Source organism: Thalia democratica, chromosome 6 (assembly GCF_965202585.1).
Source record: "Thalia democratica chromosome 6, ktThaDemo2.hap1.1, whole genome shotgun sequence".
NCBI classification, from domain to species: Eukaryota; Metazoa; Chordata; class Thaliacea; order Salpida; family Salpidae; genus Thalia; species Thalia democratica.
Genome location: NC_139170.1, coordinates 22,985,992 through 23,000,004, shown reverse-complemented (window position 1 = coordinate 23,000,004; position 14,013 = coordinate 22,985,992). Strand labels below are relative to the sequence as shown.

Below are 14,013 nucleotides of genomic sequence, written 5' to 3'. Positions count from 1 at the left end.
ATTAGAATAGTCGTTCACCCTATTTATGTAGATGTTTGGACCTGGTATTATAATTATACTGAATATTAAATTAAAAAACGTTAGTTTCAATTTACCAAGAAAAAAAAAACGAGTTTTGAATTCACCTAGTTTTCAATTAAAAGTATTTAAATTTTTTTTTTTTTAAATACATTAATGAAATCACCTTATTATAACGCAAATAAGATAGAAATTCTAATTAAATGTAATAGTAGTATAAATTAGTTTAATAATAGTACAAAATAATATATGATAAACTTTTATAACTGTATCTTACATCTGATTAAAATCAGTATTAACTAGTGATGTACCGGACCCGGATCCGGACTTTTTTTTCAAACTAGAATCCGGCCAGAACCGGATCCAGACTTTTTTTTTAAATTAGAATCCGGCCGGAACCGGACCCGGACTTTTTTTTTCAAATTAGAGTCCGGCCGGAACCGGATCCGGACTTTTTTTTCAAATTAGAATCCGGCCGGATCCGGATATCAGACAAAAATGGCAATATCCGGCCGGACCCGGATAGTGAGTCCGGTACATCACTAGAATAAACTAGCCTGAGTCAGAATGAGGTTTTTAAAAACTGAAAAAAAGAACTTTAATCTAATAATAGGTAGAACAGCTAGCCACAATGTTTACAAGTTTAGATGTTATTTACAATTAAAAATCTGAAATCAAGTTCATGAACAAAATACACTAGAAAATTACAAAATATTGAAAACTGGATCAGCTCAAACTCATTCAAAATCTAAAAGAAAACTAGCCTGAGTTTTTATAAAAAAACTGAACTAGCCTGAGGCAGTCAAAGATTTTCTAAAATTCCCAAAAATTTTGAAACTAGCAGGGTTGCCACTGTTTAAGTCAATAAAACTAGCTAGAGTGAGTATAAACAAGCCTGAGTCAGAATGAGGTTTTTAAAAACTGAAAAATTACTTTAATCTAATAATCAGTAGAACAGCTAGCAAAGGTTGACAATTTGGTAGTAAAGTTGTGGACTGATTGTGGTACACTTAACTTATTAGTACTACCCATCATAATTAAATCCCACCTTATTTAATTAATATCTAACAAATACTAAATTCTAACTGAGACTATTTTCTATAATCAGACACGACAGTTTTGAGTGATGAATCTTTTATATAAAACACAACAAGAAATACTAGCATATACAAAATTATTAATTACTTTGGTAACACTTTTAAAACTGGAAGCTATTTATATCTATATCAAAAGACTTAAAACTAAAAATTAAATAAAACTTTTAGTAAACAAGAAACTGTAAAATTTTTAATAAACTATTAAACTATAAACCTGGCTTAAATATTTAAACAATTAAACACCTGTTGAAATATTCACTTTTAAGACAAAACACCACTACTTACAATAAGCATTCACAAAAACGTTCAAGATATTTTGTTGCTTCAAGCTACACACCAAACTAACTAACTGCTTACATATAAACTGCCTGTCATGTTCTGATGTTTTGTTGCATCAGTATTTAGTTTGAAACATTTCGTCATATGATTCTCATTGGCTCGTACATTCAACCGTATTAACTCTAAATATTCTCTGAGCTCGACTTTAAACAATAAATAATGCAAGTATTCATTCCAAAGTTTTCAATTTTACAACATATGTAAAGAGTTGCATTTCATGAAATGTGTATTTATAGTTTAAACGTAAACAAATGTAAATTAGTCACGTGTACAAAATGAGCAAATCACGGTAGGTGTTTAATTTTAACTGACAAAAATGAATCTTATTAATTTTCACAGGGTTTGTTTTTGAAAAAAATACTTTTCAGTATGCACTTTTTTACTAACTAGATCCGGACTTTTTTTTCAAATTAGAATCCGGCCGGAACCGGATCCGGACTTTTTTTTCAAATTAGAGTCCGGCCGGATCCGGATATCAGACAAAAATGGCAATATCCGGCCGGACCCAGACCCGGATAGTGAGTCCGGTACATCACTAGTATTAACATATTTTACGATGTATTAATCGTTGAAAATTTACCCTCTGTGCGAAAGTGACTCTTCGTGCAAAAGTGACCCTTTGTACAATACAGACCCGTTCCTACCTAAAAAGTACAATATTTATTTGGTTAACAGAAGTTTGCTTTTTTTTTGTTGTCAATTTTTTCAGTTTTATACGGTTTAAATTGGATACTTTAGAGACTCTAATTTTTGCATACATGAGTAACTAAACTTGATAGTGGTTTTATTTAAAAATTTTTCTTAAGGGTTTAGTTTTGAGAAAACATTTATTCACTTACTTCAAGAATTTTTGGCAAATAATAGCTTTTAAAGAGGAAGTGATTTGTAATCTTTAATAAACTGCACGCTTTTCCTTCTTCTTTTCTTAATATTAATACCGGTATAAATATGTTCGTATTTCAATGTAGTGTTAACTGCTACTCTTAAATACTTGCTCGTAAGGTTTTTTAAATTATAAAAACGTATTCTTATTTTAGATAACGACAAAAGCGTTTGCTAAATCATTTTTTGTAATTCCTTTTCAACAGTTTAGTCTATAGAACACGATAAAGAAATCTACACTTGAATTTATAGTCGAATAACCTGATGTATATAAACACTCTTTGGTTATCGAGCATCAGATTACTTAATATATGTATGTAATCCAGGGTTTCCTAAACTTTTTTTCAATAGGGCCCTTTTAAAGAAGTAAAAAAAGCTATGGCCCCCTTCAACAAGACTACTCAAGAAACTACTATTAAAATACCTAAGTTTTTTTTTTGCTCTTCATCAACAACTCCAGAATATCTAGTGTAAGCTTCAAATTATGACCTCATGGCCCCCCTGTCGCTCCTTAACTGCACATTTATTTTTATATTTTTAAATATAAACAGTATATTTTTTTCAACTTACAGTATTTATTTATTCTAGTTTATTTTTTAAAGAACTTAATGCTTTTAATTAGATATTGTTTTTTTTTTGAGTTTGCAACAGCTTATTGTGAGCTCGCACTGGTGGCAGTGATCACATGATTGGATTGTTGATGTGTTTTTTGTTGTAGCGTCGGCAGATACTTACTTGGGGATTTGAGCTTCATCGTTTTCCTACACTTTGTGGTTTTTGGTGTTGAGACTTTAACCTTGTGAGTGTTTGCCAAATGACGTGTCACAAGGGTTTTTTCAATAAAGTTTTAGGATTAGTCTTTACTTTAGTTTTTATTTAGGTTGGTTAATTTTTTTTTAGTTTATAGACAGATTTAGTTTTATTTTAAATAAAAAGGTAAATTTTTTCTTAGTAAAATTAAAGATATGGCAGGTGAAATAACACCTGATGAGCTCAAACTCACTCGCTTGACATTCAGAAAACGTTTATCGTTGCAGAGGGGAGAGTGAGTTCTTCTGATATTTTTCTACAATAAAAAAAAAATTAATCTGATAAGAAACAACTTTTATAAGTCTATAAATTAAGTATTAACATTTTTAAATATTTCTTTCAAAACTAAACAAGTTTAACATGGTTGATATTTTATTTTTAGATACGTTTTGTTTCCTAATTAGATATTTTTTAGTCATATAAAATTATTAAAAATTTGAATCATTAAATTGTAGCTGTAGCTACTGATAAAAACTAAAATTAAAAACACTTTTGTCTATTTGTGTTGCCATTTTTTTAAGGTAATTAACAAACATTTAAAAACTTTTTTGTGATCGTTTGTTTTTTCGCTATAAGTGTAATTTTAGTACCTAGATACTAATTTGAACTTAAAAAGAATGTTAATACCTTTTATTATTTTTAATTCAGTTCAACGTATGTTTTTTTAAATCTATATATTAGCTATCTTTTTAGAAATTAGTAAAAGTTTTCTAAAAACATGACTAAGTTTTTATTTTTTGAAACATATTTAGTTATCATCCAAGTATTAGTTATTTCTTGTAAAATTAGTACTAAATTAATTGTCACATTTAGTTTAGTTTTTCTTTTTTTTCAGTTTTTAACTGTTAAATATATTTTGTTTTGCTCAAGATAGTTAATTGGTGCAACTGGTTTATGACTCAATAACCTAAGGTCGTATTGTACACCAGGTCCTTTAATGTTACTATTAAAACTATTATTATAAGATGTAACGTTAAAAGGCGTTAAATCCTGGAGATCCTGACAAGCTAAGCTTATCGGAATAAATACCACAGATGTTCTTGTGCTAAAACTTTATTTCAACTAACGGCGTTTCACTGCTCTCAAATAAATTTAAGAACAGATCTACGGAGTCTATAAAGTATTAACACACATTAGAAAAAAAGCAGAAATTCATGTATAATTATGTATAGTGTTTATGTAGGTAGTAACTATAAATGAACTTTATGGTTTAAAAACAAAGTTTGGGATAAAAACATAAAATTGTCTACAAGAAATACAAATTAAATAAAAGTAGGCACTAACCTCAAAAAGCTCTAAGATAGGCAAGTTTTTAAAATGAAAATTAAATTGAGTTGTGCAGAAATGTTACGTCATAATATTATATAAGCGGCAAGATTTATCGAATACTTGTCCCCACAACCGACGATTCTACTTTAAATAACTCTGTCTACTTATGTACTAATTTATTTCACAACACTCACATTACAATTACATACACTTGCAAGCTTAATACTTCATGTTTTTAAGCTGTATAAATTATTGACCAATTTGTTAAATTTATTATGACGTAACATTTATTAAATTAATGTTAATTATTAAAACATTAAATTATGTTTGTAATACAAAAAAACTGCTAATAAACCAAAAGAAAAACTGTGGAATTAGATAGAGAGTATGATCATCATAACTTTTAAAAAATAAAGGATACCTTAGTAATTTTCATTATTGTCCAAAAAAGCTTTACATGCTTTGATACATCTTAAAGCAATCAAAATTTAATTTTAAGTCTATATGATAAAATTTCAATTAATTCGACTTACATCCGGATTTTTATATACATTAATGATTAAGGGCAACATACATTTATTTGATTGAAAACTTTTAAACTAATTTTAACTTAAAATTTCAAAAATCCTGATAAAATATATATTACATATTTAGGAGTCGGGTCACTTTTGCACGAAAGGTCAATTTGGCACGAGGGTAAAATAAAAAAAACTACCGCCAAGGGTGAAGGGCAACAGCGATATTAAAAAAAATACTGTTAATAAATATATAAACAAACATTAAGAAAAAAAGGTACTTATAATAGATAAAAAAGATACTAAAAAGAAGTTAATAAAAATTAAAAAAGTTCCAACCACTGCAAAAGTATCCATTCGTGCATTTTTGACACCTATTCACGTATTTATGATTTAAAACTTTAGAAATAAACCTTATTTTGCTGTTTTTTAAATTTTGAAGCTTATCCTTCGTAGTTATCAATTTAAGTTATGATTAAGTATATAACTAATTAAAAAAGTAAAACTCATACATAAAATACTTCGTCTATAATAAATTCTGAGGTATAACTTTTTGAATAATCCGTGAAAATACTAATGATTTAAGTTTTAGAGAAAATACTATTGTTTTAAATTCTTTATTGAAAATTAATAGATGCATAAAAATGATTACTAAACTATATAGAACACAATGAAAATGCATAAAAAATAAACTTGTTTGTTAAAGAATTTGGCAAGTTGCATAAAATTGAAGAGTTATTTAATAAACATAAAAAATTAAAGGTATTAAAAAAAATTGTGCTTTGATTAAAAAAGAAGAAAAATACACTATGAAAAGTCTTTGAATCTAAGATTTGCTATTTACCGACAATTGCTGGACCTTGTAGAACCTTGGATCAACTATTCTCATTGCACTTCTTTTATAATAATAATAATAGAATATGGCACACAATCTATGAATTAAAAATAGTGCATAGAAACCTCCGATCTCGAACAAAAATCCATACGGTTCTGTCCATCTGCAATTAAACTTTTATATCGTAAATATAAAATCTACCGTTATAAGCCTTTTAATCCTAGAAATAATAACAAGCAATGCTCATAGAAAAATCAAAACAAACGGTTATGCATGTAATGCTTAATTGGCTTACGTCGTTTCGCGTCTCATAACAGCTCTACGGAGTTTGTAAAAGATTAACGTCAAATTGAAGAGCATTCAGAGTTATTTAAAATAATCTATATCTCAGATATATTTACGATAGACAAACAGTATTTTAAGTAAAAAAGAATCAAAACTGGGTGAAAATTTAAATTTAAGGTTTTATCAAGAACAATAGTACAATTTTTCGATAATAATTTGCTAAAGATAAAATTAATTATAGTAAAACAAATTAAAAACGAAGTTATAAAACTACAGATATTGTGAATATTATTAACGAGAAAATATCGATAATACCGAACCAAATATCCACAAGCATGATAATATTTAAGCAAAAATTTGGTTGTATTAAAGGTGCGTCACATTATGTTAAACATCTTTAAAAGGCTTGAAAAAAATATTTAAATATTTAATAAATATACAACTAGAAAAAAAAGTATGCGGAAGAAGGCTTTAAATATGGAATAAAGCGCTGTGAAATATATTAAAATAAAATAAACAGAGATAAAAATTAACAATACAATTTTAGGTAATGATATGAAAAAACTTAATATAAAATTGATATAAATAAAAACAAATTATACAGTAATCTTCCTTTATTGTACCAACATATGTTTCTGTGTGTTGACGAATCAACACACTTCAACTGGGTTCTGTAAAAAAAATAATTACTGTAATGTAAGAATAAAAGCAAAGAATAAAGTAGGTGTGTACATGTTTTCATTAAAATAAAATAGAAGCAATTACTTTATTTTGATTTTAATGAAAACATTACACGCCTACTTTATTCTTTGCTTTTATTCTTACATTACAGTAATTATTTTTTACAGAACCCAGTTGAAGTGTGTTGATTCGTCAATACACAGAAACATATGTTGGTACAATAAAGGAAGATTACTGTATAGTTTGTTTTTATTTATATAAATTTTATATTAAGTTTTTTCATATCATTACCTAAAATTGTATTTTTAATTTTCATCTCTGTTTATTTTATTTTAATATATTTCACAGCGCTTTATTCCATATTTAAAGCCTTCTTCCGCATTCCGCATAGAATAAAGTAGGCGTGTAATGTTTTCATTAAAATCAAAATAAAGTAATTGCTTCTATTTTATTTTAATGAAAACATGTACACACCTACTTTATTCTTTGCTTTTATTCTTACATTACAGTAATTATTTTTTTTACAGAACCCAGTTGAAGTGTGTTGATTCGTTAACAAACTGAAACATATGTTGGTAAAATAAAGGAAGATTACCGTATAATTTGTTTTTATTTATATTCCAGTGAACTTGTTTCACTAGGATCTTTGGTTAGCAGACGATTAAATCTATATTTTGAACAGTTATAAAATTGATATATTTGTTTAAACCTGATTGAAATCACGGTTTATTAGAATAGAAGCTTTCAAGGAGATTTCAAAGATGACATCACGATTTAAAATTACTTTTCAAAATATAAATTTAAGCTTTTGTAAACAAAGATCCTAGCGAAACAAGTTCACAGGTATATATGATAATGACATATTTAAACAGTACCCTGTTTTATTAAAATAACACATGTTTCTGAGTGTTAACAAGTTAACACACTTCAAAGGAGCTCTGTAAATGTGAGAAAGCGCTAAGGTGTTATTTAGAGAAGAACCGTCGGTTGTGTATACATTTAATTGAAATGACATGTCTTTTGTTAAGTAATGGTTTACTTTCTTCTGCTACGATTGGCATTCGTTCAAGGCTGAAGATCTAACTCGCGCCACCGATGTTTTCATTCTGGTTTGGTACCATACCTGTCAAAATACTGCCTAACGAAATCTGACAATCTTGTGATGTTCTCTTTATTTACATGCTTAAAAGCATACTTATGCCCAGTGTACCTATCTTTGAAATGATCTCCTTTCCGACCGACGTAACTTTATTATTATTAAAAACTATCATTATTATTTTTATTATTATCATACTAAAATTACATTTAACACGCACCTTAATAGACGACATTTTTAATTGAGCAGTAACCATGTAACGGGCAATTTACTTTATTTGAATTACGACAGTTACAAATTATTTTCATTGTTATCAGGGAACTGCTCAAATTAAAATGTCGTGTATAAGGTGACGTTAAATGTAATTTTAATGATGATAAAAATAAAAACGATAATAATAAAGATGAAAGTAACGTTGGTTTGAAAAGAGGTCATTTTGAAGATAGGTACACTGGGCATAAGTATACTTTTAAGCATGTAAATAAAAAGAACATCACAATATTGTCAGATTTCGTTTGGCAGTATTTTGACAGGTATGGTACCAAACCAGAAATTAAATGTAGTATTCTTCACCACCAACAACGACATCGGTGGCGCGAGTAAGATTTGCAACCTTGAACGAATGCCAATCGTAGCAGTATATAGTAGACTATTACCAAACCAGAGGGGTGGTATTTCAAAAAACTGTACACAACCGACAGTTCTTTTTCAAATAAAACCTTAGCGCTTTGTCACATTTCCTTTCTCTTTAACATAAACACACACTCTCTTCTTATATATATTAATATAGTTGTATAACCTAAGTTAATACACAAATTTTATTTATTTAGATTTTATACTTTTTTATACATGTCACTTTTTATTCTCTAACATTAATTTTATCTTCTACTCAACTATATATTTTTCATGTTCCTTTATTGTTCCTTTATGTGTTAAGTTCAAAGTTTAATTGGAAACATGTATTTAAATCACAGATAACCCGTGCTTTTTTTAACTACTACGCCTAACAGATCAGCGAGAGGATCAGCAGGTTTATACTGAGCACAAGGAAAAAGAAAAATATATAGTTGAGTACCTTCTTTTTTTATGTTTTTCAATTTTAGATTCATATTTAACTCAAATTCGTATGTTAAAATTTATTTAAAACTTCTGTACAAGATCTTTTTAATCCAAAGACCCGACTGCTCTTTTCTAAAGCAATAATTAATTATTTTACTTAAGCTAGGGTTGCCACTCGTTTTTAAACTTTTTTTTCCAGGTTTTCCAAATTTCTTCCAGGTTTTTAGAAATACACATTTTTAGGTCTATTTTTAGTTTTAAATTAATTTCTATATAAGAAACTATGTAAAATAGTATAAAAACATTGAAAAGATACTGTAAAGTTACTTTAAATGTGTTTTTTAATAAAAAACTTTTTGACGATGACAAAAAAATATTGTATATATGATAGGTTTTTTGTGTCAAATCGAAATTTAACTACCGAAAATGTTAAAATTATTAAAAATTTTTTGATCAAATTCACATATTTTTGCCTAAATTGTCAAATTCCAGGTTTTCAGGTAAAGTGGCAACCCTGTTAAGGGCATAGGGGGGGTTGCCCACCATTTTTTTTAGTGAAAACAACATTTGATCTTATATGAAAGTTTGAACTACAAACTGTAAGTCAGTTTTTATAGATTAAAAAAATATTATTTAACTTATTTACACATAAAGGTTAGTTTTATTCCTAGTATAAATTATCAAAAAAAGGCCATACAAACTATGACAATCTACAAAATATAATTCAAATTACAAAACATATAAAACTCACCATGTTTCAAATTTTCCAATAAATTAAGTGTAAGACCTTTTAAAAATAAATTCAAATGTGGTATTTACAATATTTAACTAAACGATAGAAATTTAGTATTTTCATTAGTGCACATTACACTATTTCAATTGATCAAAATTTATTTTTTATTTAAAACTAATTAAAAATAATTAAGTAATAATACTTCAACTTACATTAAAGTCATTGTCCAAGCATGTAAAGATATACTTAAAAGCAAGTAGACAGCTAAAACTAAAAGAGTTTGGCGAAATTGTCTGAAAACTTCAGATACTAGTCCTGCTTGAAAAGTTGATGTATTGAAAACTTCCAAAAACAAGATGATAATTTGAAAAACAATTGAAATATCTTGCACTCTAAAAATTTATAAACTTAATATCTAAAACTAATACACACTAATATATTTAAAATTTCAAACTAAGATTATAGGAGTATATATAGATTACCCAAACAAATTAGAAAGTCATTATAAAAATGTTAAATTAATTTTCATCAAAATGTTAGTTTTGAAAGTTAATTGTATTTTAATTTTTCAGAAAGCTACCACGAAAATAAAATAATAATAATTCACTTATAACTAATTCTTTCCAGAAAAAAAACTTGCAAATTATTATATAGCTAATATAACTTAAACTTTCTCCAAAAGTTTTAAACTATGTAATATATATTAGAAAACAAGCGCTAATTTTTTTTTGTAATTCATACACTACTTTTTAAAATAATTTTCTTATTAAACTTAAAATTACAGTTGTACATAAACAATATAAACTAACATAAAAAGCACAAGCTCAACAACATTTTCTCGGTGAATTGAATCGACAATTAGGTTTATAACAAGATCATATAAGAGTAAAACGACTTGTAAAAAAAAAATAAGCAAAAAGCTAACAGGTCCCATATTGTCTTTAATGTTCAATTATGCCTAATTAGTGTTTTGCTATAAATAGTATACTTTGTACATGAAACTCAAGTAAAACATTTTTAAAAACAATTAGTTATATTAACAGGGTTACCAAATGATTTTTTGTAAATTTCTTCAAGGTTTTAAAAAACAAGTTTTTTGGTACATTTTTAGTTTAAAAATAAATTTTAAGTAAAAAAACTGTCTGAAATAGTATAACAAAATTCAAAGATACTGTAAAACCATATTAAATATTTTTTTTAATTAAAAAACTCATAAAATCAAAAGATAATTTTAAAAATCTATAAATTTTTATTGCACAACACATAGTTTAAAACGTTTTCAGATTTACAGTCCGTCCTCAATAAACTTTTAATAAACAAATAGAACTAAAACACATTTATGCAACTAAGTAAAAATAGTGACAAAATATATTATACGTTGTAATTCAAAACTGTGTATAAAATTAGTTTGTGAAAAGCTAGAATATTTTTAATACATTATAATGATACTTTTGTATGTAAAAGTTATTTTAAATTAAATGAAAATAAAAACTTTTCTGATATAAATCTTAAATTAAAAACTATCTTAGTAAGAAAATGTTTGATGTAAATTATTTTAATAAATAGATACTGTTATTGATGAAATACAGATTAAAAACAATTGAAAACAAAACTTAAAGTAAGTATAAAAACCTAACTTATAAGAAACAAACTTCTCATCTTAAAGAAATAGTATTATTGATGAGTCAAAAAATATTTCTTTTGAAACAAACCTTAGTCAAAAACAAAATAAAAAAATAAAATGTTTAAAGAACAAACTATTTTTCCTAAATTATTTTTTTTAATGTAATACTTTTATCAAATAAACAAGCAATTAAAATACTTTCTGTAACAAAAATTATATTTAATAAAACTATCTAAATAAAAAGTTGTTTGTTGTAATACTATTAGTTTTATATTCACCATTGTCTATAAAACGGTAGTACTGTTTTATTTGTTTATGCTTGCTTGTATGATAATATAAGATATACAAAAAAATAATTTACATGATATCTTTTGTACTTAATCAAAATTTAGTAACTTAGCATGTAAAAGTTGTTTAAAATTTCAGGTTTTTTTTAATGATTTTTGTTCGAAACTCCAGGTTTTTCAAGGATTCAAGGCTTTTGGCTTATATTTAAACTTAATGTTTAATACTTAAATACACAAGTATATTTATAAAAATTTAATTGAAGAATAATGTATTAAAGTATAATAGATCATTCTCCTTTTATTTAAGTTGAGAACTTTGATTGCCACATTTAAAGTATAAAGTACGCAAAGTATAATATTTAAAAAAATAATTATATAAATTAGTACAAATTTAAACTAATAAGTTTAAAAAGAGATAAAAAAAAATTAGTATTAACTAATGAAATATCTCAAAAAGACACCTAGATATTCCTAGACTAAACAATCTGATACTTAGGTTACTATAAAACTGATCATGACTCTTGGGATCCCTGTTTAGTGCATTTTGGTTTTGTAAAAATAAATTCAAACAGTTAACCATTTAAAAGTTTTGCAATGAGCAAAACTTCAGTGTGACCAATTATAAGTAATATGTATAATGTATGACCACAGTATAAAGTACCTTGGAGACATGACTATTATAAAAACTGGCACCAGCTAGATATTTTTTGAGTAAATTTTAATATTCAAGTTACTGTTGACAGAGGCAACACCAAACCAGTTTAAAAAGTAATTAGAAAAGCAGTTGGACCCACAAGAACTTTAAAACCACATTTGAAATCTGATACTTAAAAATCTTACACATTGGAATGAACAGTTAGGTAGATGGGTTTAATACAGAAAACTGTTACTGACAATGCACTAAATTACATGGGTTTTCTTCTGACATTGCATAAAAGCATGGCCTTGATAGAAAACCAACGATTGAAGAACTCAATAGAGCTTTAAAAGAAATTCCTTCTTAGAAAGTACTAAGCAGTGAAAACCTGCTAGCTAACTTTCTCTGTCATTGCATTTCCTATTTATTACCTCTTTTACGTGACAGTTTAGTCGAATGTTGGATGGAGGATAGATATGGTGCTACATGACATGACTGATGCTAATAGTGTAATTTTGTATAAAAATAAGTGTTCTAGGTTGGATTGCAACAAGTACAGTAAAAGTTTATACTTGGAATTGCTGGTTAAGCATTTGCAAGTGCAAATCTTCCTTGACTGCAGAAGTTGGATTAAAGAAAGTATTCCAAGCTACAAAGTATGTCTAAACTTTCTGCCACTGATATGATGTTTTAATACTAAAGCTGCAAGAGAAATGCAATGGATAGAATATGATTTTGTATACTGCTTTCATTGGCATTACTTAAGTTTTTGATTTAATAAGTAGGAAAAGGACTGTTTGCAATATTGAAGATTGGATGTCCTTAAGTCTCTTAAACTTTGTGAAGTTTTTCACAAAAACAAAAGAGCAACCATTTAATATAACAATAAAGTTTATATACCTTGTTTAAACAAGACAAAACAAAACATAAATTAACTTGTACATAAGTTATTTTTAAGACAAGCGACCTATATAAATTTATATTTATTTGACACGTCATAATGTGTATTTTTGTTATTCTTTTAATAGTTTGCTCAAAACTTTATTATTGTTCTGATGATATGCTTAAAGCACAGAAACTGCAGTAAACAAATCGATAATTAGTTGATTTTTTTATTTATTTGTTAATCTGTATCTTTGCATTGAGAAGTTTGACATTTGTCAGTTAAAAACTATTACAAACACCTTCTTCTTTATAAAAAAGTAGAACCTCTTAAATTGATCATTTTTTTAAAAGAAAACCATGAACTTTGACAAAATAAAGTTCAGTTACTCTATAAAGAATATAATGCTATGCAACAAGAGACAGTATATGTCCAAGATGTACAGTATGGTGCATCTGTTGCCCCAACATTGGGATTTCTCTTAGTTCATTTTTTGTAGGTGGGAAATCACATAAATAGACAGCACAAAAAAAAAAGCATCCTAGCTTTTACCACTGTCACGCTATTTACATTTTTCTGAAAACAACCCCTACGTAAATTGTATGGGACCTTAAAACTTTGACCTTTGAGTTTCTGGCTGAAATTGTTTTTACATGTAGCAATCATCACAAAAACACTTTCTACGCGTTTCCAGACTATTTGAAAAAAGTTTCATTGAGGTATTTTTAGATTTTCTGTATTTTTTTATCATTTTTTGTTATTCTTAAGTTTTTTTGAAGAAACCAAAAAAATCCTCCAACGCATAGAATGTGTTTTTGTGATGATTGCTATGTCTAAAACAAATTTTCAGCCTAAAATTTTAAGGTCAAAATTTTAAGGTCCCATACAAATCACATAGGTGTTGTTTTCAGAAAGTATAATTAGTGTGATGGTGGTAAAAGTCAATTTTTTTTTGTGTTGTTT

General features: G+C 26.8%; 1 long non-coding RNA gene across 1 annotated transcript; it reads right to left on the bottom strand.

Moving 5' to 3' along the window:
• Positions 1 to 5,631: 5,631 nt before the first annotated feature.
• On the bottom strand, positions 5,632 to 10,569 carry LOC145838672 (uncharacterized). The gene is made up of 3 exons (XR_014370047.1): positions 10,429 to 10,569; positions 9,832 to 10,011; positions 5,632 to 5,928 (listed from the first exon to the last, which is right to left on the bottom strand). It is a non-coding gene; the product is annotated as an uncharacterized LOC145838672 (long non-coding RNA).
• Positions 10,570 to 14,013: the final 3,444 nt, after the last annotated feature.